The sequence below is a fragment of the Cuculus canorus genome, chromosome Z, assembly GCF_017976375.1.
Source record: "Cuculus canorus isolate bCucCan1 chromosome Z, bCucCan1.pri, whole genome shotgun sequence".
In the NCBI taxonomy this organism is placed as follows: domain Eukaryota; kingdom Metazoa; phylum Chordata; class Aves; order Cuculiformes; family Cuculidae; genus Cuculus; species Cuculus canorus.
This window is the reverse complement of record NC_071441.1, coordinates 4,778,631-4,801,810: the sequence shown is the minus strand read 5'-3', so window position 1 is coordinate 4,801,810 and position 23,180 is coordinate 4,778,631. Positions and strand designations below refer to the sequence as shown.

Below are 23,180 nucleotides of genomic sequence, written 5' to 3'. Positions count from 1 at the left end.
ATCAATTTGAAGCTGCTGTAGAAGACATCTGCCTGTTGCTTTTCACATTGCTCGAAAGTAATGAGGACTACAGTGGCACTCTGTATTGCACTGCAGTAGGAATGAATTATTAGTCACTGCACTGGGGTGAGCTGGGACAGGATGAAGGTGTTTTTGAACAGAAATTCCCCAGTTATCCTCAGCCACAAAAAGAGGGAAGAATGCGCTGGTTGAAACGTCTCCTGGAGGCAAGGATCTGATTTGGACATCGTCTGTATTTCACAGAATCACCAGGTTGGAAAGGACCCACTGGATCATCGAGTCCAACCATTCCTAACACTCCCTTAAACCTTGTCCCTCAGCACTTCATCCACGCGTTCCTTAAACACCTCCAGGGAAGGTGACTCGACCACCTCCCTGGGCAGCCTCTGCCAGTGCCCAATGACTCCTCCCGTGAAGAATTTTTTTCTGATATCCAGCCTGAACCTCCCCTGGTGGAGCTTCAGACCATTCTCCCTTGTCCTGTCCCCTCTTGCTTGGGAAAAGAGCCCAGCTCCCTCCCTGGACCTGCTGGTCACGCCGTTTCTGATCCAAGCCAAGATGCCATTGGCCTTCTTGGCCACCCTTCTTGGGCACACTGCTGGCTCAAGTTCACTCGGCTGTCAACCATTACCCCCAGGTCCTTCTCCTCCGTGCAGCTCTCCAGCCACTCTTCCCCCAGTCTGTAGCACTGCATAGGGTTGTTGTGCCCCAAGTGCAGGACGCGGCATTTGGCCTTGTTGAACCTCATGCCATTGGTCTCAGCCCATCGGTCCAGCCTGTTCAGATCCCTTTGCAGAGCCTCCCTACCCTCCAGCAGATCCACACTTCCACCCAGCTTAGTGTCATCTGCAAACTTGCTGAGGGTGCACTCAATCCCCTCGTCCAGGTTGTTGGTAAAGACATTGAACAGGTCTGGTCCCAGTACTGAGCCCTGAGGAACCCCACTTGTAACTGGCCTCCAGCTGGAGTTTGTCTTGCTATCCAACCTGTACTGAAAAGAAATGCTTTGGTGGAGTTGTATTGTTGGATCCCCAGAACCTCTTCTCCACAGTGTGTGCTGGAATTAGCTGTGCTCACTAGCTGTGTGTAGTGGGCCTCGGAGTACACCACAGGAGTCAGCAGTGCATGTTTTGTTGTCAAAAAACTGCATGTCTAAATTCAGGACTACTTAGGAATTTTGTGTTTCACGCAATGTTTGTGGGTTGTCTCAAAAGACTTCTGTTCTGGGTCCTGCACCTGAGGCACAACAATGCTATGCTGTGCTACAAATTGGGGGAAGAGTGGCTGGAAAGCTGCCTGGAGGAGAAGGACCTGGAGGTGATGGTTGACAGCCGACTGAACTTGAGCCAGCAGTGTGCCCAGGGGGCCAAGAAGGCCAAAATCGTCTTCGCTTGGATCAGAAACGGCGTGACCAACAGGACCAGGGAGGTTATTCTCCCTCTGTACTCGGCACTGGTGAGACCACACCTTGAGTACTGTGTTCAGTTCTGGACCCCTCACCACAAGAAGGATGTTGAGGCTCTGGAGCGTGTCCAGAGAAGAGCAACGAAGCTGGTGAGGGGGCTGGAGAACAAGTCTGACGAGGAGCGGCTGAGAGAGCTGGGGTTGTTTAGCCTGGAGAAGAGGAGGCTGAGGGGAGACCTTATTGCTCTCTACAACTACCTGAAAGGAGGTTGTGTAGAGGAGGGAGCTGCGCTCTCTTCCCAAGTGACAGGGGACAGGACAAGGGGGAATGGCTTCAAGCTGCACCAGGGGAGGTTCAGGCTGGATTTCAGAAAAACATTTTTCACGAAAGGGTGATTGAGCCCTGTCAGAGGCTGCCCAGGGAGGTGGTGGAGTCACCATCCCTGCAGGTATTTGAAAGACGGGTGGAGGAGTTGCTCAGGGACGTGGTTTAGTGGCAGATAGGAATGGTTGGACTCAGTGATCCAAGAGGTCTTTTCGAACCTAGTGATTCTGTGATTCTGTTTTGGATGAGACCAAGGAGCACATGTATTTTAGCCTTCTAGTCATGCTTCGTGCCTTATCTAGTCGTGCAGGCTTTTGCTGTGAGAGGGAGCTGGACTCAGCTGTTAGCCAAGTGTTATTTAGCGCACATGCCTGGTGTGTGTTTTGAGAAACATTTTGTAAGTTGACAATAAATAAGGAGAAATCAAGCCAGCTTCAATAATTTTTGGATGTAGCTGTCATATTGGGGAAACAAGGCAAAGGCTACTGTGAAGGACACAAGCACTGCATGTACAGACAAGTGCTGTTACTTTTAATGAGCAAGAAGCACAAATCCCTGTAGAAATCACAGTGTGATATATGGAGAAAACTGGCATTTCTAAGATAAGTTTTAAGGAACTGGCTGTCAATGAGGCATGCTCTTCTGGCTGGAAACAATGTGAGTATGAACTGATAAAACCAGATATTGGCTTTTCTGAGAGCTTGGGATGGTTCATTGGTGGAGAAATAGTTTGCCTTTGTACTGTTAGGTGTTTGGCCCTTTTTTGTCTTCCTGCTCTAGAGGGGTCACAAGTCACAAAAAGTTCAGCTGGTCTGGAACACCTTAAGATTTAAGTTTTGTTTGGGAAGCACAATTCTTGTTTGAAAGTGTACTTCCTACACTACAGAATTCTTGGTTTCCTTTGAGGCTGCATCCTTTACAAAAAGGGGAGTAATCTCTGCTATAAATAAGTGATTTCTGTTTTGCAGGAAAGCCCTGTTGATCCATGAACAAATAAATATAATGAGGATCAAACTAAGCCAGGGTTGCCCAGTGTGGGAAATGTGAGGGTGGAGATCTAAGGACGGGTTGAGAACTGCTGTGCTGAAGGTAATCAAAGGTGCAGTTAGCTTAGTGCCCTGGCTCCAGCATCTCCTCTGGCCTGTGTCAGGGACAAGGCTTAAAGGACAAGGTGAGAATAAAGGGATGTTTCCCCAGGCACATACTGCTTCACTCTTCTTGCCTGTGTATTTATTGAGCAAAAAGGTTGCATGCAAACTACTATGTTGTATAACACCTGGTGAACCTTTTTTCCAGCATCTTTCAAGGGGCAGCCATGTCCCTTAGGCTGTAGATGAGGCTAGATGAGAGACTTCCCATATTCACCTTGGTTGCTAAATAGTGCGATGTTTGTATGGCATGAGGAGAGGGCATAAGACACTGTTGGGTCAGTTATGGGAGAACTTGACTGGGACAAGTATGGGTCCTTGTTTCTGGGATTGCATAAGTTTTTGACACTGGATAGGTGCTGGATAAAGCAACAAAAGCTGCTGGGAACAGCAGCTGCAGCCTGAACACATTCATAGTGTGGATGTTGGTCTTGTTTGTGGTCTCCAAAGGGCTATGAATCTCCTCCAATGTTGTGGAGATGTAGAGGGACTGCTGGAGGATGTCCTCTTTCTCGCGGTGCTCAGTAGTTTCTGGCTATTTGCAATCCATATAAATCAACAGTTCTCTACTCTGGAGGAAGACTATATCCTTCTGAATCACTTACCTTGTGCCACCTATTTATTCTAGAGGAACTAATATTTGTGGTGACCTCTTTCCAGCCCAGCCTGATTCTCAAGTAAGTCTTCAGGCAACAGTAAGTCACAAGTGTAATTTTTGGAACTGGAATTTATCTTTCTTTGGCATTGCTTTCCCAGATGTGCCAGAAAAGGTTAGGTTTCTTAATCTTAAAACCATCTTTCTAGGCTGTGAATTAGCTTGAATTTTATCAAGGTGATGGTGTTTTGTTGTCATTTTAAGGTTTTAATAACAGGTGTTTTCATATTTCAAATGGCATTCAGAAGTGCCAATAAACAGACTTGATGCTTTGAAAGCAGCTTCTCTGAATCAAGTGAGCGGTATGGCCATTTCCTTTCAAAACTGCTGTTGTTTACAGGTGCATGCTTTTTCTGCAACACGGAAGACAAGAAGTTAAATGTCATCTCTTTTACATCCTCTTTCAATTCAGGAATCATTTCAACTCTTTTTAAGTGTAGGATACAGGCCAAAAATACCTTATTAGTGAATACATAAAGCCTGTAGAAATGTGAAGCCATACTCTTCTGATATGGAAATCACATTTTAGAGTAAGTGGGGAGAGGCTAGTGATTGTGTCCCTCTGTCTTAGGAAATTATTTGTGAGGACTATTTTAATCTAGGAAGCAAAGAAGTGTGTTTTCAAAACTGCCGTCAACTTATGCACAGACTAGGAAAGATGCATGAGGGAGGGAAGAAAACATACTGCGTGGTGTAAGCTTCTTGGATGAGTTCAGCACACTTTGCAGTTAAGTTTGGGTAATGGGGGGTGTTTTGTGGTTTTATTTGTTTTGAGGTTATATTAGTTGTTTTTTTGGTTAGTTTTCAGTATTCTGTTGAATAATAGAATTCTACAGCTTCCAAAAGAAATTTGTACGTTAATCTGTCTGGGCCTGGTTTTCCTCTGCCTTTTACCATGTATAAATGCAGATCTGTATGAAGTATCACTAAATCAGAGCAGTAACTCTGCATTTTTTTATTTGTGCACCATGCGGTATGGAACTGAGTCTATCTTGGTTAGCTCTTGATGGATAAATTGCTCTGAGCAGCTAAAGAAAGCAATGCTGATTAGATGATGAGCTTAAATATGGTGGTCTAAAATAACCAATGCAACTCATTTGTCAGAAAGATGAGTACAAGCTTATGTTGCTTCCATTCCCTAAGCAAACCAGTATTAAATACCTACATGAAATAAAAAGTAATGTCTTCAAAGTGGAAAAAAACTAAAAGCTTTACGTTTCAGCCTTATCAAAAAATTCCATTGTCTCTGATTAGGATGTAATCATAAATTAGGGAACGACTAGAGAAAAGCAAGATTTGGAAATTTTCCTACTGTATTTTGAAGTCAACTGACAGACACGTTGATGACTAATAGTGCTAGATCAGGCCCTTGGTTTGTTACTGTAGTGAGTTAAGGAGCCTGCGAGAAAGGAAGAAATAGCATATAATCTAATCTTTTTTGAGACAGTGTGCTACTGAAGTACCGCTAGGTACTATTTTAGTTTTGATCTGCATTGTAATGGTACTGGATTCAGCTGGCCTTTCACAGATTTGCCCTTTTTTTACTGTATAATTGGTAAAATACAGAGGCTTTGAAATGTGTTAATGTTTATTTACAATAATATGTTGTAATGTCTAGGCAGGAGTATTTCAAAACCAAGCTAGCCTGTTTTCAAAGTCTTTAACATATCTTTTAAGATCTTCAAATAACTGAAGTCTGGAGAACTCTTGGGACAAAATAATGTTATAATTTCTGGATTTCGTTTCCCAGTCCAAAACCATCAGTCTGTTTCCTGGAATTGCTACGGAATTGAGATACACATAGAAACAGAAAATATTCTCAAAGAAAGGACTGTAAAATATCCATGGTGTATTTGAGGCTGTGTGTGGTTATTTAATGACAGCAGTATTGTTCTCTTTTTCTGAAGCACTAACACAAGGCTCTTCATGGTTCTTTTGAACAGCTTATTACAAAAGAACAGTTCTCTTGCTTTGGTCTCTGATTGTGGCTGGATTTTCATGTGATAAAACTTACTGTGGGATAGCTTGAAAATAAGTAGTTAAGTAATTACTGAGGTGCAAGGGGAGGACGGAAGAGCAGGAGTCAGAAATGCTGTGTGGATTTGTGTATCAAGTTAAAGGTAACGATCTGTGGATGTTTTTTGATGCCTGGACTCGATGTTGACAAGCAGTAGATCTGGAGATAGAATCAAGGAATCTTAGACTACCTCAAACTGGAAGGGACCCATAAGGATCATAAAGTCCAGCTCCCCCTCCTTGCAAGACCATCTGAAACTAAAACGTATGACAAAAAGCATGGCCCAGACGAACTCTGACAGGCTTCATGCTGTGATGACTTCTCTGGGTAGTGACTGATCACCGTCTCACTGAAAAACCCTTTCCGAATGTCCATTCTGAACTTCCCCTAACACAGCTTCATTCCATTTCCTCACCAGAGAGAGGAGATAAGCACTTCCCGGCTTCTGCTGTGCCCCAAATGTTACATAGGTATCACTTAAGAGAACTTAACTGAATTCTCTTAAGTTCATGCTTCCTCTTTTATAGTGATCTCAAACCATGTATTTTCCTCTTTTAACTACTGAAATCCCACTGAACCAAGCTTGAAAGAGTCTGAGATCCTTCAGACATTCCAGTGCAAAAGGGCCAGTCTGGATGACTTTGATATTAGCCCAGCCAAAGCAAAGAGGCATCTCTGTATTGAAGTTTAAAACCACTGATGATTGGTAGTATAGCTGATCAAAGACAGGGCTTCCGACTTCTAGCTTCTGCTGCTGCCTCCAGAGGGAGGTGAGAGATCAAGTTCAGTAAAGCGTGCCAAAGATATGTACCTAAAGCTTGTTAAAAGCAATAGTCAGAGTATGGAAAGTGTGTGCATCGTGTAACCATCTCCATAGCCTCTGTACTAAACACAGATTTTAAAAGACTCATATTTTATATTATGACAGGATGTTTTCTGTGTTTCATGGACTGGAAAACTAAATGTCTTGCTTAAAATGGGAGAGGCTGAGGCAGGATTAGGAAATGAACGCGAGTTTTATAGATCTTCATTTAGTGACAACCTTTGAACAATGCTGTTTCTTAAACAGTACTGTAATTTAAAATTTATGTATTCTGCTCTGACAGTGAATTACTGTGTCGTGTAATAGAGGACAAAGAGGGTGTCCAAAGCTTCTTATGGCAGCTAACACATCAGGTTTTGATATGTCGTATGTGAGACTTCTGTGGTTTGCAATTTTTCATATCAGTGAGGAAAGGAAAAATTTCCCACAGGAAAGCAATACAAGTCATCAAAGGGTGTGATGGCATACTGAGCGCTAGATTGCACTGCCTGCCTCTGAGGTGGTTTCTGAAGAAAAGGGCTGTTCAGAGATGAGGCTAGATCTTAAGCAACTGTGTCAGACCCCCATGGATTCGAAGGTAAGCCTCAGGAGATGAAGTCTCTGGCCTCGTTTGGAAAGCAAAGGAAGTATTATAGCAATTTCAGCTAAATGGGAGACTTGCAAGGTTGGCAGGGGAAGAGCTGGTCAGTTATGAGCATATTCTGAGTTACATTAAGGGCTGTGTATTCCCTCCATCAGTGTGACAAGCAAATAATGCTTCGCTATTTCACTGGATGTTTCCTGGTCTATATATATATCATCACGTCCTCCCCTTTCAGCAGGTATGGCATAGCCCCCTGGTTTTATCTGCATCCTTCGGTCACCCATGTAAAAAGCCAGTGCAGGATTTGTGTCCTGAAGTGAAGATTGTTGAGCAAGTTACTCACTTCCCTGTGGTGGGATAGAGTAGAAAATCAGAAGAGTGAAAATATAGGAAAACACATGGACTAAGATAAAGACAGTTTACGTAAAGCAAAAACCACACATACAAAAGCAAAGCAAAACAAGACAGTTATTCACTACTTCCTACTGGCAGGCAGGTGTTCAGCAGTCGCCAGGAAAGCAAGACTATATCATGTGTAACAGTTACTTGGGAAGACAAGCGCCGTAACTCCTTCCCCCAGCTTTATGTGCTGAGCATGATGTTGTGTGGTATGGAATATCTCTTTGGGCAGCTGGAGTTAGCTGTGCGAGCTATGTCTCCTCTCAACATCTTGTGCACCCCCAGCCTTGCTGCTGTTTCAGCACTGCTCAGCAGTAATGAAAACCATCTCTGCATTATCAACACTGGTTTTGGCACAAATCCAAACCACAGCCTCCTGCTAGATACTATAAAGAAAATTAACTCTATCTTACTCAAAACCAGTACAATCACTTGTCACTTGTAGTCTTTAATATATGCCACTGGGAAGTGAGACAAGGTGTGAGCACTTGGAAGCCTCCTCTAACACTGTCTGAAAGCTTGAAGGCACCAGTAGTTTCATCCATTCACCCAAAACCACGTGAGAGAGAATATAGTAAGTTAAAATGTGAATAAATGCACTGATAAGGGATGAGGATAAGCTATTTAGATTACTATCCTAAATCCCTGCCAGTGGATTAGGGAGTCAGTACTGCCAGATATAGCTCTATCTTTCTGCAAAGAGTTGGTTCAGAAAGCATCTAGAGCACGGCTCATGAGTGGTTTGCTGACTGATACTGCTTCTGGGGCTTGAGCAACAGTGAAGGAAGATGTGTGCTTAGAAAGAGGGGATGCAGGCTGCTATTGGGAAAATAGGTGAAATATACAGTAATAAAAACCACATTTTACTGCTACATAAAAGGATATACTCTGGCACTTCACCAGCTGCTAAGTTTATTTGTGGGCTCTGGAAAGACTGGTTTACTTATGTTGTTCTCACATGTGTTCTGAAAATACATATTGCTGCGATATCCATGTCTACTAAATTTTGTCCTCAGGACTTCTGTTTGAAAAGGACTGTCTGTATATCGCTGCAGCCCAGGCCTTTCTTTAAAAAATGTGAAAGTGACAGAATTTGCTGTGGGGACGTTCAGGTGTAATAAATGATAAACCATACAGGAAAATGGTTTCTGTGAGCTCCTAGCAGAATGGAACTGTGTTCTAACAATGCAGGGCTGAGATCAAGGTGGTTTTCAGTATTGAAATATTCCATAAGTGCCAAGACAGGCTATTTAGAGTGAAAAATGTTGATGGAAGATTTTTATTTATAGCTGCTAAATTTAAATTAGGATGCAGAATTGCTGAGGGCCTCAAATGCTGTTTGCCAGTGGCCTGTGCCTGCTCTTGCATGATTCTTGCTGTTCTCTTTGAGAGCAAATTTATCCTATCTTTAGAGAAGTAAGCTTCAAGTAGCTAACTAATGTCTTTGGCAAAAGCACAAATTAAAACTTTTTTATTGTTGCCCTGTTATGCTTGATACTTTTTTAAGAAAAAATAATACAGCCTTGGTAGTGGTGTTTGCTTGCAGTCAATCTCAAAAGACCTTAAAAGGTGAAGACACCATTGAATTGGCAAAAGTGCGTTCTGAGCAGGGTTTTAATTCACTGCTGCAGTTGTGTTCTGTTTCATTTAATATTTTTTCAGTAATAACCTAGACATGAAAATGTGTGTAATAATGATTGGAAGGAAGCACATGAGGCAGTAGCCCATGTTGCACCATATTGAAATGACCTTCAGTTGGATAAAAATAAACTAATTGACTGGGACTGAACTGCAGAATTATTTGAAAGGTAGTTGCTCTTTCAGAAGATGGATTTAAAACCTATCTTCTAGCTGCCTGGGGGGTAGTGGTGGCTAGGATTTTGACATGTGAGGGAGCAGGGAATAAATAGCCACTGCAGGCTTCACCTGCATGCTCGGACGCACAGTATGTAGCATGTAGAGGTGGTAGTGTGGTGTGGCCACAAATAAGGTATGGTACTTACTGTTCCTAGAGGTATAGACAGAAATGGAAGCTGTAAGTGAAGTGACAAAGCCCTTTGAGATAGTGTGTTAATATGAGGAATAGTGAAGCAGCTAGAAACAACTCTGGAAATGGGGCTGAGCTCAGCAAGAGGAAAAATACAATAGGAAAAAATATTAATGGTGGGTTACCGTGCTACATGTGTTTCAAAGAAAAGAAATGAGGTATGATTTCTTTGAACTCCTTTAAACAGAATGAAAAGAATGCCCTATTGTGAAACAAAGTTATCCTGTTACCAGATAGGTACCCTGCCTAACCTCAAAACCCTTCTCTTCCCATCCTTAACTCATCTTCAGGAAACTTTAATTGTGGTATTTTCCAACCTATCTCAGTTGTAGTAATAAGTCACAGTGGTTCGTGTGTGAAAACTTGAGGGCTTCTGGGGTATCAGGCATATGCAATGTTCTTGAAGCTGCAGCTTCACACAACTTCACCATTGCATATGGCTATCTTCAAATCTCCCCTCTCTTCCAACAGCTTCAGCCATTGACCCTCTTGGGGAAGTTATGCTGTATATGGATAACGTCAAATGGGTCCCAGCAAGCACTGGTCCTCAGCTGTGCAGGGCACTTTCTGCTGTGGGCTGGCAGCACATCAGTTATGGTGTGAAGGGAACCTTCCATGGAACACTTCTAGAAATTTCTGGAGAGATGAAAAATGTTCATTCATGCCTCATTGATCACCTTCTGGCAAAATATCAAGGAAAAACAGTTTGCAGAATAGCAATTATAATTCTTTTATAATTCTTCACCAGGGGCAAGTTTGCATTGATACTGTAAGTTCAGAGAGTTTGCTGCTGGTGCAGACCATGGGTTTGTTACCGGAACTGTTGCTCGATAAAAGTTGCTGCTGCTCATGCCATGGACAGGTTGGGTTTGCCATGCTGTATAAAAAGCCTAGGCAAGCGCTAGAAGAGTGGATTCGTTAACATGGCCTGACCTTTCTCTGAGCTTCTCTTTACAAGGGCATCTTAAACTCTATTAAAATGCAATGCTCCTTTTCAGTGAAGTTTTGTGCTGAATAGATCTGCCTGATAAAGAGCCAAGGTCTGTGACCTTGAAGCATCTCTCTAGATGCTTTCTGTATGGCAGAGCTTTGCCAATTGAGTTACAGCTGGATAATTTTGCAGAAATCGCTCCTTATCAAGGACCAAATTTTGAATTTATTTTCTCTCACCAGTGAGGTGTTTTACATGAACAAGCCAACTGGTAAGACCACTTACACCCAAAGAAACCTTTTACCAGCTGGAGAATGAGAACCACAGCTAAGTCTTAACTAGTTATGGGTGTAATTCAGGTGAGAGTCAAATTCTTAATGCTTTGCTGGAACCAAAGCATGTTCTGTTTTAGAAGAAACTCTAAAGCGGAGAAGATGTGAGGAAATATATTAACTATGAAACACAATAATAATTTCCAAGGTACGGGAATTCTTTGAGGTTAGCTGTTCCTTAGCCGTGGGGAAAACCTGACTAAACACTGTACTGGGACAGTTCCCTGACAACCGTACTGCCAGTAGCTCGCTTCTCATTGGTCTTGAGCTAGGGAAGCGGAACTGTTGTTTTCAGCTACTGCCTGCACTGTCACTGCTCTGCTAATACTTCAGCCTTAACCGCTATGCAAGATCCAGGCAGAGAGAAAATTTGGCCTCTCCTTGTGTGGTTCTGGGTGCTGATCACATCCTGTGTTGCAGAAATGCTTCCATAAGATAAAGGCAGACCACAGGTTTGGTGATCTGGACAAAATCACTAGTCTCCTGCCTGAAGCTTATCTTGTAAAAACACATACTTGAAAGAATTGCTCTTAGTTTTAATTTACAGAATTCCTGAATGTGTGTGTTAAAATGCTGTAATGCCTAGCAGGAAGTCCACATGATATCAAATTACCCTCTTCGCCTTTAGAGAGCAATCCTAATTCTTTGAGCTGTTCCTGAATCAGCAAAGGAAAGAAAGAACCAAGCCAAACCCCACACAATTATGACAGTATTTGTTACTCTGTTCTTATTACCTGCAGCCTTTCCATCCCTAATACAGTCCTCTTTTTACCCTCGTAAAGATATTATGCATTTCAAAGAGTATTTGAGGTTCAGGTATGTGGTGTTCTGTATAAAAGAGTGTTCTGACTGTGCTGTGCTCCATAATCACAGTTCACTGGTTGCCTAGGAAGAGAGTATTGCTTTAATATTGTGTAACATGCTGGAGTAGAATTTCAAAGCCTCAAGAAAAGCAAACCATGAGGAATCCACTACCTTAGAAAAAGGGAGGAGGAAGCTGTTGGTGTTAGGAGAAGAGGCTGATATCTATGCTGCTCCTGTGCATTTCAGTCCCAGTATCCTTAGAGGTCAGTTAAAGATGGTGTCCCATAAAGTATCCTGTAAGCCGTCCACTTGAGGGTTTTAATGACACATTTTAGTCTGACACTGGAAATGATATAATCCTGGGGAGACCATTTGCTGCATCAAGACCATGAAGAAGGCTGGTGTTAGAGACCCTGTGAGATTCATATTTTTGATGGAACTGTCTCTTCCTACAGAGTATGAAAATGTTTCTGAGTCTGATTAAAGAATATGAGCAATGTTTTTTGAGGTTGGCTGTCTGGTAGGAACATAACTATCACAGCATGCTCTGGGGGTAGTCAAGAAATGAAATATAAATGTAAATTTTACTGCATTTATTTTCGCCTTGGAATTAAACCATGCATTTTTACCAATGGGACTGCAAGCTCAACTGATATCTTGAGAAGTGAAATCTGCTAGAACAAGATTAGAGTTCTTTCCAGAAAAAAACACTCCATCTTGGTGCAAAGTTTCAGGATTGCTGTAGAGCCTATTAAATGGAATTATTCTTGGCTTGAACCAATTTCTTCTTCTTTGCTGTGCAGCAATCCAGCCTTACCTATAGTGGCCTTAGAGGTCTGTGAAGAGACCCTGATCCAAAGTTCTTTAAGACTATAGTTGTCTATTTTTCCAGTGAATTCCATGTAGTTCCAGAAAACAGCTGGGAAGTAACGGATGTTTTTTTCATTAGCCGTTGGCAAAAACCAATGAAAAAGGAATGCATTACTTGGGATGGAAGAAGAAGCCTTTTCTCATTCAAAATTAACAAGTTTTACTTCAGTCATGAGCCAATTTATATATATCAGCTCACTAATGACAAGATATTATATATCAAGCCTGAAGGATTTATTTAGATGAAGATGTTATGTTTAAAGTGCCATTCAAATAGTTGTGCTGCTATTTCCCTGTGGTCCTGCTCTCCAGAAGTGATAATATGCAAAGTTGTAGGAAAGAGTAAGATTAGTGGCATGCACATGTATTGATTCCCTTCTGTGTTTCTGCAGTTCCCAGATACTGAAAATGACAAACTTTGCTTTATTTTCACTGAAATACTTCTAAATCTTCTGGTAATGCTGGATGAAGAGATGCTTGCCTTTTCAAAGCTATGAATAATGTTCCGATAATTCAGTTCAGAAAGCCTCTAAATTCAAAGTAGCTTTTTACTCTGAGTTTTTTTCAGATTGTTAGCGTTTTCTAACTACTGTCTGGGATATTTCCTGTACAGGATTTGTTTGCATTCGTTCGAATGCCCCTGTACAGAATGCTGTACTCTACCAAAACATCCCAAATCCAGCTCCTATTTTAAAGCTCTTTCAAAAATTAGTGATTTCTAGTTGGAAGCTTCCCTATCTGTGACATCTGTAATATAGATTTTTTTTTTTCTAAAAAACTCCAAACACCCTACTTATGTTACATATTTCAGTTTTTGATGAGTATGGACTTTGATCAGAAGTAGGGTTTGCAGGATAGGAACTCTTGATGAAGAGCCAAGATGAGCTACAAATAACTTAGAATGAAGTACACTTCTGCCTCCAGTGTTAAACCACCATCTCTTTGTGGAGCTCACTGTTGTAGGCTGGTTTTGTTGAACAGCCTATATCAAGTTTTAATATTATTTTGTTTTGCCTCTGTATATATTGTCTGCTAATTCCCTTGGATGTTTCTGTTCTGTAAACCAAACAAGTAAGGTACTTTCATCCAAAATAATGCCTTGCAGGCATTCTTGGCAAGAGAGTCTGTAAGTTTGGATTAATGGCTGATCATACACAGAAAAAGGTGATCTCTTACTGACTTAAATAATAGAAAATATTTTATCAAATGAACAGTGTGTTTTGTTAGTTCACGATCAATGGTCTAACAAAAACAACCCTTTTTCTGTTACCTGCAAGACCTGAAAGTGTGGTGGTATCACCACTTTGCAAAGGCCTCTGAGAACTCTGTCAGAAACTAAACTGTTAATGTTTCTTTTTATTAAAAAATAAAAAATTTTTTAAAAAAATAAAAGCCTGTGAGAGGCAGTGGCTACTCCTGACAAGGTTAAAGAGTATTTCACTACAATGCTACAATGCCAATTTTGCTGTCTGCTTCAGGGGGCATTTTACTTGGGTAGCTAAACAGCTGCTTTACTTGTACATGCCTTGAAGCAGTGAGTCTTTTTTAGTCTTTTGGGAGCAAAAAGCCTACAGAAGAGAAGGTTCGGGGGAGACCTTATGGCAGCCTTCCACTACTTAAAGGAGGCCTACAGGAAAGCTGAGGAGAGGCTTTTATCAGGAAGTGCAGTGATAGGACAAGGGGTAACGGTTTTAAACTGAAAGAGGTTAGATTTAGATTAGATAGCAGGAATAAATTTTTTACTGTGAGGGTGGTGAAGCACTTGAACAGGTTGCCCAGTGAAGTCATGGAAGCACCTTCCCTGGAGGTGTTCAAGGTCGGATTGGATTAAACTGTGAGCAACCTCAACCAATGGAAGGTGTCCGTGCTTATGGCATGGGGGCTGGATTTTTAAGGCCCCTTCTGACCCAAACCATTCTATGATTCTATGAAAAAGTTGGGTTTTAGGAGGCAGAAGCTGCCAGTAGTATCTGAAAATACTTAAACAGTATGCATGAGGGCTGACAGAGTTTTGCTCTCCAGCTTGAACAGGGAGTTATAATTGTGACACAGTTAATCAAGAACGTTTGGTCATGGCCGCAACAATTTCTTATAAACATACTTTTTGCTCACATTAGTTATTCATTCATAATCATTCGACTTACTTTACTGACTTACACAACAGATCGTGCAATATTATTTACTTATAGAACGTTTGTTTTCATTGTGCTGACTGTCTTTTGACATAACTTACGGGATTTTTCACCTTCAGTCCTTTAAAAACCAAATTGTGATTGTGTAGTATTGGAATTGGGTATTTTCTTTTGTCTTTTTGTCCTTTTTTTTTGGCAGAAAAGGTAATGTTTTTAAGGATTTCTCTCTGGATGTTTATTTTCCCAGCAGCAAAGTGAGATCTCAAACATGTACAGTTTAAAATGAATTTATAAACATAGTGTCATGGGGTAGATTGTGGTAGACAGCACAGTGTAGTAGTGGAAAACACATTGTTTTCAGCTATAACTTGTATTCTGTTCTTCAGGTTGAGAAACTATCAACTGACAAAGTTGCTTGTTTTCAAGATTTGAGCTTGTAAAAGCTCAAATTCCAAAAACTTACTCATATCCTCAAAACATAAATAGTCAGAACATGAATAGGGTACAGAGTGGCTGTGATCATGGTTCAGTAGGTTAAAAACATTTGGGATATATTAAATTGAAGTATGAAAATATTCTTCTTGAAGGCAGTGACCCAGTGAACCTTCCTGAACACTCAACATAGCCTTTTTATGAGAAGTAATTATCTGTGGGAAAATAATCTGATGGCGTTTACTCACCACTGTGTTGTGTAAGGACTATTCATAAGAGAACAGGTTGATTAATCTGACTGACAAATAGGCTGCAAAATGGTGACAGTATTATTATATGCTGATGTTGTGGTTTAAGCCCAGCTGACAACTACACAAGAATGGCTGTATTCAGTGTTCTTAAGTCTGTGTTGGATGCCAGCTGTGCTACTGATTTGGAAGGTAGTTATTAAAAATACCTGAAAGACTAACTTCTCTTCCTCAGATATTGTAACCAGCTGAGCGTAAGGCATTGTACCTAACTTACCTCCTAAAAGCTGAGTTAAAATATCACTCATGTCAGGACTTCAAGACTACTTGCTCACCTTTCTTCCAGAGACATGCTTTAGCGATCGGGGTTTCTTAAATTCTGGAAGGTAGCTCTTTGAAACACATTGTTAAAAATGAACTCCCAGGGGCAGGATGGTCCAACGTGTCCCACTCTCTGCTGTGCCTCCTCAAAGGGTTTGAAGATGAAAGAGCCTGGGCTTGCTTGGCACTGTACCTGAGCACAGACCTCACATGCTGAAAAAAGAGTAGTTAAGAGACACCGTTATTTTAGAGTCTTGTTGAATTTGCACAGGTTCATGATCAAATACTTGCTAGAGACGACCATGAGTGATTTGCTTTGGTGAGACAGCTCCTTGCTAAACCAACTTTCCGGGTAGGAGAGTTGAGAGTTTCCCTGGCAATAGCTGTTACTCTTCTGGCACTGGCAACAGGTATGCAAACCAAACAAAAACATGAACAGGGATTTTAAAAAATGAATTTTCTCTGCATCATAACTGCCACTAGTAGTGTTACACAGCATTGGTTTTTTTCTTCCTAGTCGTTCTCTTGTCTGTCCATCTTCTGTCCCTGTTTTAGATTGTACAATGACCAGGGCGGAGGGTACCCATGGCTTAACATGCTTAAATCCTACACAAGGATAATTTAACTGGAATCCCAAATTCTTTTAAAAAAGCAAACAAACCTCAAACCAAACAACAACAAAATAAAAAACAGGTAAAGTACCACACTTGGTGTTGTGCTGGCCACTGGACTTGTTTAAGTGAGCGAGGGTAGAGTTCTCAAGGATTGAAGAACTCACTACAAGTAAGCTTTACTACCTCACTACAAGAGAGATGTTGAAATCCTGCAGTAAGTCCAGAGGAGAGCAACGAAGCTGGGGAAGGGGCTGGAGAACAAATCTTACGAGAGGCAGCTGAGGGAACTGGAGCTGTTGAGAAGAGGAGGCTGAGGGGAGACCTTATCACTGTCAACAACTACTTGAAAGGAGGTTGTAGAGACGTGGGTGTTGGTCTCTTCGCCCAAGTCATTGTTGATAGGACGTGACAGAATGGCCTCAAGCTGCGCCAGAGGAAGTTCACATTAGACATTAGGAAAAACTTATTAACCGAAAGGGTTGTTGAGTGCTTGAACAGGCTGCCCAGGGTGATGGTTGAGTCACCATCCCTGAAGGTATTTAAAAGACAGGTAGATGAAGTACTCAGGGATATGACTTGGTAGTGGATGGGTATAGTTGGGCTTGATGATCTAAAAGATCTTTTCCAACCAAGTGACTCTATGATTCTGTGAACTATCCTGGGCCAAATCCTCATTGTTTTGAATTCTGCCTTTTTGAAGTTAAAGCAGAAGTTTTAGGTAATCTTTAAGCAATCAGGAAAGCAGATTTCTCTTCAAAGTATAAAGAGCTAAGTTTCATGTGATGCTAGAGAAATCACCTGATAATGGGTATAATAATTTGGATGTGCATTGCATCAACTCCGCACACATATGTGTGCATCTTCAGGTAACAGCTTCCTATTGAAAGTTTTTAAGGGGTGAAATTAGAATTTATTTTGCAAGCTGCGAAAGGTATATGGGGCAATAAATCCAACAATGGATGAACAAGCTTAAAAAGGAAAACTTGTTCTGCAAGTTCTTCACATCCTTGTAGTAAACACTACAATGCTAAATTTTTTTCAGGATAAACATTACCATCATCTTCTCCAGTTTTCTCTTCTCTACATGTAGGGTACTGTTGAACACATGGGCGTCCTACACTAGCTAGTGCAGAAGCACCTGAATGGCAAAACTGCCTTCTTCTGACAATAACCAATATAAGAACTCTTGGAGAACATATCTAAGTTGTCTGCTCAGGGTCCTTATAGTAGTGATTGCTGTACTGTTTGACAGAGTGTATTTTTCAAGGCAAATTATTTTTATTTAGTAGATGGTTCATATCTTTACCTCTAGTAAATGAAAATAACCCAGAAATGTTAATTTCAACTACCATATGCTTACATAGACACTCTACTGTAGTGTCTGGACATCTTTCAGATATTTAAAAATTAAAAGATAGTTATTTCCTTTCTCTTAATATATTTCCCCTCCTCCAATACTAGTACGTAATCTATCTGATTTGGCTGGAAAAATAGCTGCTGGGGGAAGCAGCTTGAAGAAGTGAGGATCTTCTGCATGTGAGAGCTGCAGCCCACCTTCCTGCTGCAGGTGGCTGCCCAGCACTTGTAGCAGTCCTGAGCTTTGATCTTGCACTTGAGTTCAGTTATCCTGTCCTGGGGACATGTTCCTTGTAAATAACTGGGGTTGACACTTCTTAGATAATGAAACTATGGTATTTAGGGCCCCAGGTCAAGTGCCTTCTCTCCACGTGGAAACCTTTCTAGTAGCTGAAGCACGCCTTTGGCAAAGCTCTGTCTGTGTGTGGACAGCAATGTAGCGTAGGCTCCTTCAGGACTCTCTGAACAGCAAATTCATACAAAAGGTTACCTGGAACACACGTGTTTTATGTGTGGACTAATGCAAGTCTGAAGCAAAATAACAAATTTGTATTTGCAAAGCCTCCTTTATGTTTCCTTGGCTTTGCTGAAAATCTGCACAGTAGGCAAGATTATTACGACTCTGTTTCTATTTCTGCGCCCTTGCACAACCTTGTCTTCTCTTCCTCACTGGTCTCTTCTGCTGTAGACAGTCTGCTTTATTACATTGTTTCTTCCTGTCCTGTCCTTGAGGTTTTTCCATTTTCCATTTATGTGTTGTGATTTTCAGTATCTTCTCTCTGCTTTCCTCTTCCCCCCACTGTCTATAGCTGTTGAGTGTTTGGTTATTGGTTAGGAACCATTAGCAAGAGAGTCATCTCTGGTCAGGAGTCGTCATTATAAAGGATCAGTAATTATTTTAGAATGACACAGTGATATTTCAAATTCCTTTTTGAATAAAAAAAAAAACAAAACCGAAACAACCTGGAGTAAAAGTTAAGAGCAATTCAGAAACTGCTACAGTGAGACTGGAATTTTTAAGATTATGCGGTCAGATTACCCATATTCAGCCAGTACCACAGTTTGTTTCTGGCTACGGTGTTTTTCTGGTGAGATTGAAGGGCCTCGGAAACAGTGTTGGTTGCAGAGGGAGCAGTTGCTTCTCCAGGGACAATATCAAGGAGAATGTGTGCCAGGACAGAAGTCTGCAAACAATATATGGACCGTGTTTTAAGGCTGAAATGGATGCTATCTCTGTAAGTGCACATATCATCAGTTGAACCAAAGGACGAGTCTTACTTAATTTCACTGGGATGCTTTTGAAGTGAAAGCTTTGCATCTGTAAATCAAATAAAATAGACACAGGAACCTTGATTGCTAGGCTTCGTTGGAGGTAAGATAATTTTTCAGTGTGGAGTACAGATGTAGAATTAAACTTTTGGCAGTGAAATGAGCGCTGGCTTTGGAGGCTCTAGGCAAACTGTGTCCTTCTGCTTTCTTCAGTTAAATGCTTGTCATCCTCTGATTGTTCTGTAGGATGCTGCTGGATGTGTGCTAAGGACATTCTCTACTGAATGGAACCTACTAGGGCTTTGAAATATTTATGAATAAAAGGTTAACTTTTAATTCACCATCACTCTGAACTAGTTGGAATTCAGCATGCTTTTATCCTAGGGATTTTTTTATATTATATGGTCCAACGTGTCTGCACATTTATATAAGCATGGAGTTACAGGATTTTACTTTGCTGGAAGCCAAGGTGTTAGTTTCAATAGAAGAAAATTATTTTATAGTTGGCCAGTGGCCCAAATTCTGCTTTTGCATATTCTTTGACTGCAGTCACATAGTGCGGCTTCCATTGAGCTAATCCACCCATAAGGTGTTCAAGAGCTCATGCCATGGATCATATATTAATAAATTAATATTGAGCCTGTCTGAACAATGATATCATGTAAGCACGGATATAAACATATTGGTGTGTATTTATGCATTCCTTCCATGGATTCCTTCCTTATGTTGGATCCCTGACTTGCTGTGGGTTCAGCCTTGAATGCCTGCATTTGTGCTCATGGTTTGGAAGATGAGAGACAGCTAGAGTGATGGTCGTCTCACTTTTGTCCCCATTCATGTTTTGGTTGTATGATGGTTTTGCCCAACTGAAATTAATGAATTTCTATCATGCCTGTATTTGAAAATACAGAATGATGGTCACAAATTATAGTTTTAATTAGTGGGATAGAACTTAATGAAGTATGGTGGAAAAGAACTGTTAATCCCAGTTTTTCGTAGTCAAATGTTGTTTCATTCAAAATGGATTAAATAGAACTAACATATTATAGTGTCTTTAAACTGCCAGGATAAAGAAGCTGCTTAACACTACAAGAAATAGTGTCAAGAAACTGAAGACAGGGAAATGTTTCCTTCTGTCCCAGGAAAATACATTATTTAGTGACTGCCACTTTAATATGTGCCTGACTGAACCAAAACCCAAAAGAGTTGGTGCTCAGATTGCATTTCTGTTTGAGTAAGCATGGTTTGCGTTTGCATAAGCAACAACCACTCACTAGGTATGGCCACAAGAAGAAGCTGCTAATGGTACATCACCAAAATGTCTTTTTCACTGGTGATTGTCAAAAAGATCAATTCTGTTTGTGTATTTATCATCAAAGCATTCATGTGAGGTGATCTCTGGTGTTACGAGTTTAGCCACTCTGCTGCCAGGCAAGATAAACTTGGACTCTTTTGCTCTTGCTTCCTTAATGTGTTTTCCCTGCAAAACTGGGGAGATGATTGCTGGTATATGCATGGTAATAAAGCTTGTCAGACACAGCCAGCCAGAATTCTTCTGAATTCGTGTTTAATTTTATTCACAGCACAGCATGCGGCAGAGCTGATGGCTGCAAGTTAATGTGCTGCACTTTAATGAGATATAACTGTTGGCCTCCTAGGTTTTGAGGTTTATGCTAGTTTTATTTGGCAACCTGGCCAAAGCCAGAGCCATAAGGAATCACAGCACTACACTGAAATATTTTCTTTGTTTAGTCAATGCTTTTTCTGGAAGAGAAAACGGTGAAGTAATTAAATAATGCTGCGTCTATTTTAGAACAGGATTTTTTTTTTTAGGAGCCTGCAGTTTACAATATGTCCTTGTCAGGGTTCTGGCTCATGTATATTACCTAGATGAAAATATTCTATTCAGAATTTCTGTGTACTTGTGGAATTAAATTTCTACCTGTCTTTGAAAATTGATCTCCTCTTCTCTTTTCCTTTGAGATGTATATTACTGGGGAGAAGGAGGTGGGGGAGAAATGCAGGAGCTCCATAATATCAAGTGCAAATGCTGAAATTTCAGTGTGGCAGATTGAGCTGTGAAGTCTCCCATTAAACAGCAGATTATATGGCTCCACTCAGGTTTTGAAATCCAGTTCATGCCAATTGAATGCCTGTGTTACAACTCAGTCTTTTAACAGCGGCAGTTCTTCCTCATTAACTAATTATGCATCCATGATGAAAAGAAGATGAAAACTAGTCAAAGAAAATGAGATTATGATGCATCACTAATGAGACCATTTTTGTCCTGTGGTGGAAACATGCAGGGGTTAGGAGGCACCTGGGAGCATGACCCCCTGCAGATGGCTGACAAATGCCAGCACTCACAGTGCTAATGTCCAAGCCAGACCAACAGAGAGAGAGCATGGAGAGGAATACAGTGTGTGGACACGTCTCTTACAGCAGTCTTGCAGTCTGAACTGCTTAAATCAATGTAAGTGTCCTCTGAGAGGCTCGCATTGATTTATATAAAGCTAGTTAAAATACCATTTTGTCTCTGTTGTACTCATGCCATGCTTTGGTGGACTTGACAATGCTAGGTTACTGATTGAACTGGATGATTTCAAGGGTCTCTTCCAACCTAAATGATTCTGTGATTCTATGCAGAACCATTGTTTCTGTACACAAAGTAGTGCTTGGGAAGTAGTTCTTCAGAGGGAGCTAACATCTTTTGTGTGTGTTAACCTTTAATGTCTAAAACTTGTCGAAGTGAGGGTCAGATTGACCTTTTACTTCACCATTGTACTGCTGCATTATGTTTTCTGCAAACCCAAAGCCTGTTATATTTGCTACGTTTTTAGCAGGAATACAGCAGTGGTAAAAAAACACCTAGTTCTCTGTCAGTTTTCTGCAGCATTTGTGACATAAGCTATTGTCTGTTTGGCTACAAAGGCAAAAATAAATAATTATTAGGAAATAACTGATAGATTTATGGTAAAATGCTTTAACAGGCTTCAGCTGAAATGTACCTGATGTTATAATCTCTTCTTCTCTTGATTCGTTTTTGCTAACAGAAGGTTAGGAGGAGTGGAGCGGGATGAGAAGGGACTGTATAGGAGGGGATGTATCACTAAATGTACCTGGGTTTGGGAACAGGGAAAACTAAATTTATGTCTAGCCCTTTGCTGAAAGACTTCTGAAAAAGACATATAGGGGCTATATTTGGAAATACTAAATGGCATTTGGCAATCAGGTCAGGTGATGTAACCCATAGAAGGCACAAGATTGAGCTGACCTTCTATGGAGTTCTTCAACCAATTATAAAAATTTTGACTTCCAATGTCCTGCAGGTAGAGAGAAGCACATGCACAAAATACCAGCACATTTGCCTAAATGTAATGCTTTTTATTTATAGCCATCTTTCCATTCTCTTGGACCATGAGCTGCCTGTTAATGTTTTTGCCTTCCTCGGATGCCGATAGCACGTCCAAAGGAAAAGTTGTGTGCATGTGCAGGGAGGGGTCATAGAGATGGCTGGGGGAGATGGGTCTTTGCCTTTGATCAAGTGCCCTCTCTATAGCAAGACAGTTCACACAGCTTCTAGGCTTTATTTCTCATCTTAATGATGGAGCCTTAGATATTAGAGCAGTCTGAGATTAATAGTTATTTACTTGGCAGAGGAAAAGGTAAATTACTGCTGCAGATTGCCAAGTGCAATTTCCTGTGTCGTTAAGAGTTGGCAGCTGAGGTTTGTTACCTGTTGATCAGGATTTAATGGGATTAGCTTAATGAAAAAACATAGTGTTCACAAAATTATTAAAAGTTTAAAAGGTTTGGGTTTTTAATAGTCCCCTGTGGTTCAAGATATCGTCTCTTTAAGGACTTCACTCCAAATTTCTGTCCCAGAGTGTCCAATCTGGCATTATTTTACTTGATGCTTTCATTGGGTTCCCAGGACAAGTTATTGCTGGTTGTGGGTGTTTCTATCATGTTAATGAGATTATTTTTCTTGTTTTGTCTGTTACCAAACATTTTAGGGTTTGCTGTAAGGTACTTGGTTTTGTTTCAGGAATTTATTTTTTTCAGTGTGGGGGAGCACATTTCTTGCTTCAGTTAATTGCTGTGGAGTTGAGAAAGTGAGTGAAAGGGATGACTTCTCAGTGTTTGAAATTCTCTACGTAGTTCTATATAGTAGTTAAATATTAATAATACTTAGAAGTTTGGGAGCTTAGGTCCTCTGGGTATGATGTGTAAATTTGAGAACTAAATGGTAATGTGATTTCATTTTTCTTTATTTTGGGAAATCTCTAGACACCAAATTCAGTATCTCACCACATCTTGGTAGTTTTCTAAGAGCTGTGATAGTCCAGGACTATCTAGAACCAGGTATGCAGAAAAGATAGGATCTTTTGTGTACCCGTGGATATAGTTTAAAAAAATGGATAAACTTTTAGGTATAGGAGCCTTTCT

At 40.8% G+C, this 23,180-nt stretch overlaps 2 protein-coding genes across 2 annotated transcripts in view; one reads left to right on the top strand and one right to left on the bottom strand.

The window, feature by feature from the left end:
- Positions 1 to 3,066, bottom strand: part of RIMOC1 (RAB7A interacting MON1-CCZ1 complex subunit 1) — a 173,744-nt gene extending 170,678 nt beyond the window's left edge. Inside the window, exon 1 of the mRNA XM_054054763.1 lies at positions 3,063 to 3,066. The gene's annotated coding sequence lies outside the window, so the exon portion shown is untranslated. The remainder of the gene's footprint in view (positions 1 to 3,062) is intronic.
- PLCXD3 (phosphatidylinositol specific phospholipase C X domain containing 3) overlaps positions 1 to 23,180 on the top strand; it is an 82,676-nt gene that overhangs the window by 8,437 nt on the left and 51,059 nt on the right. The gene's annotated exons all lie outside the window — the stretch shown is intronic.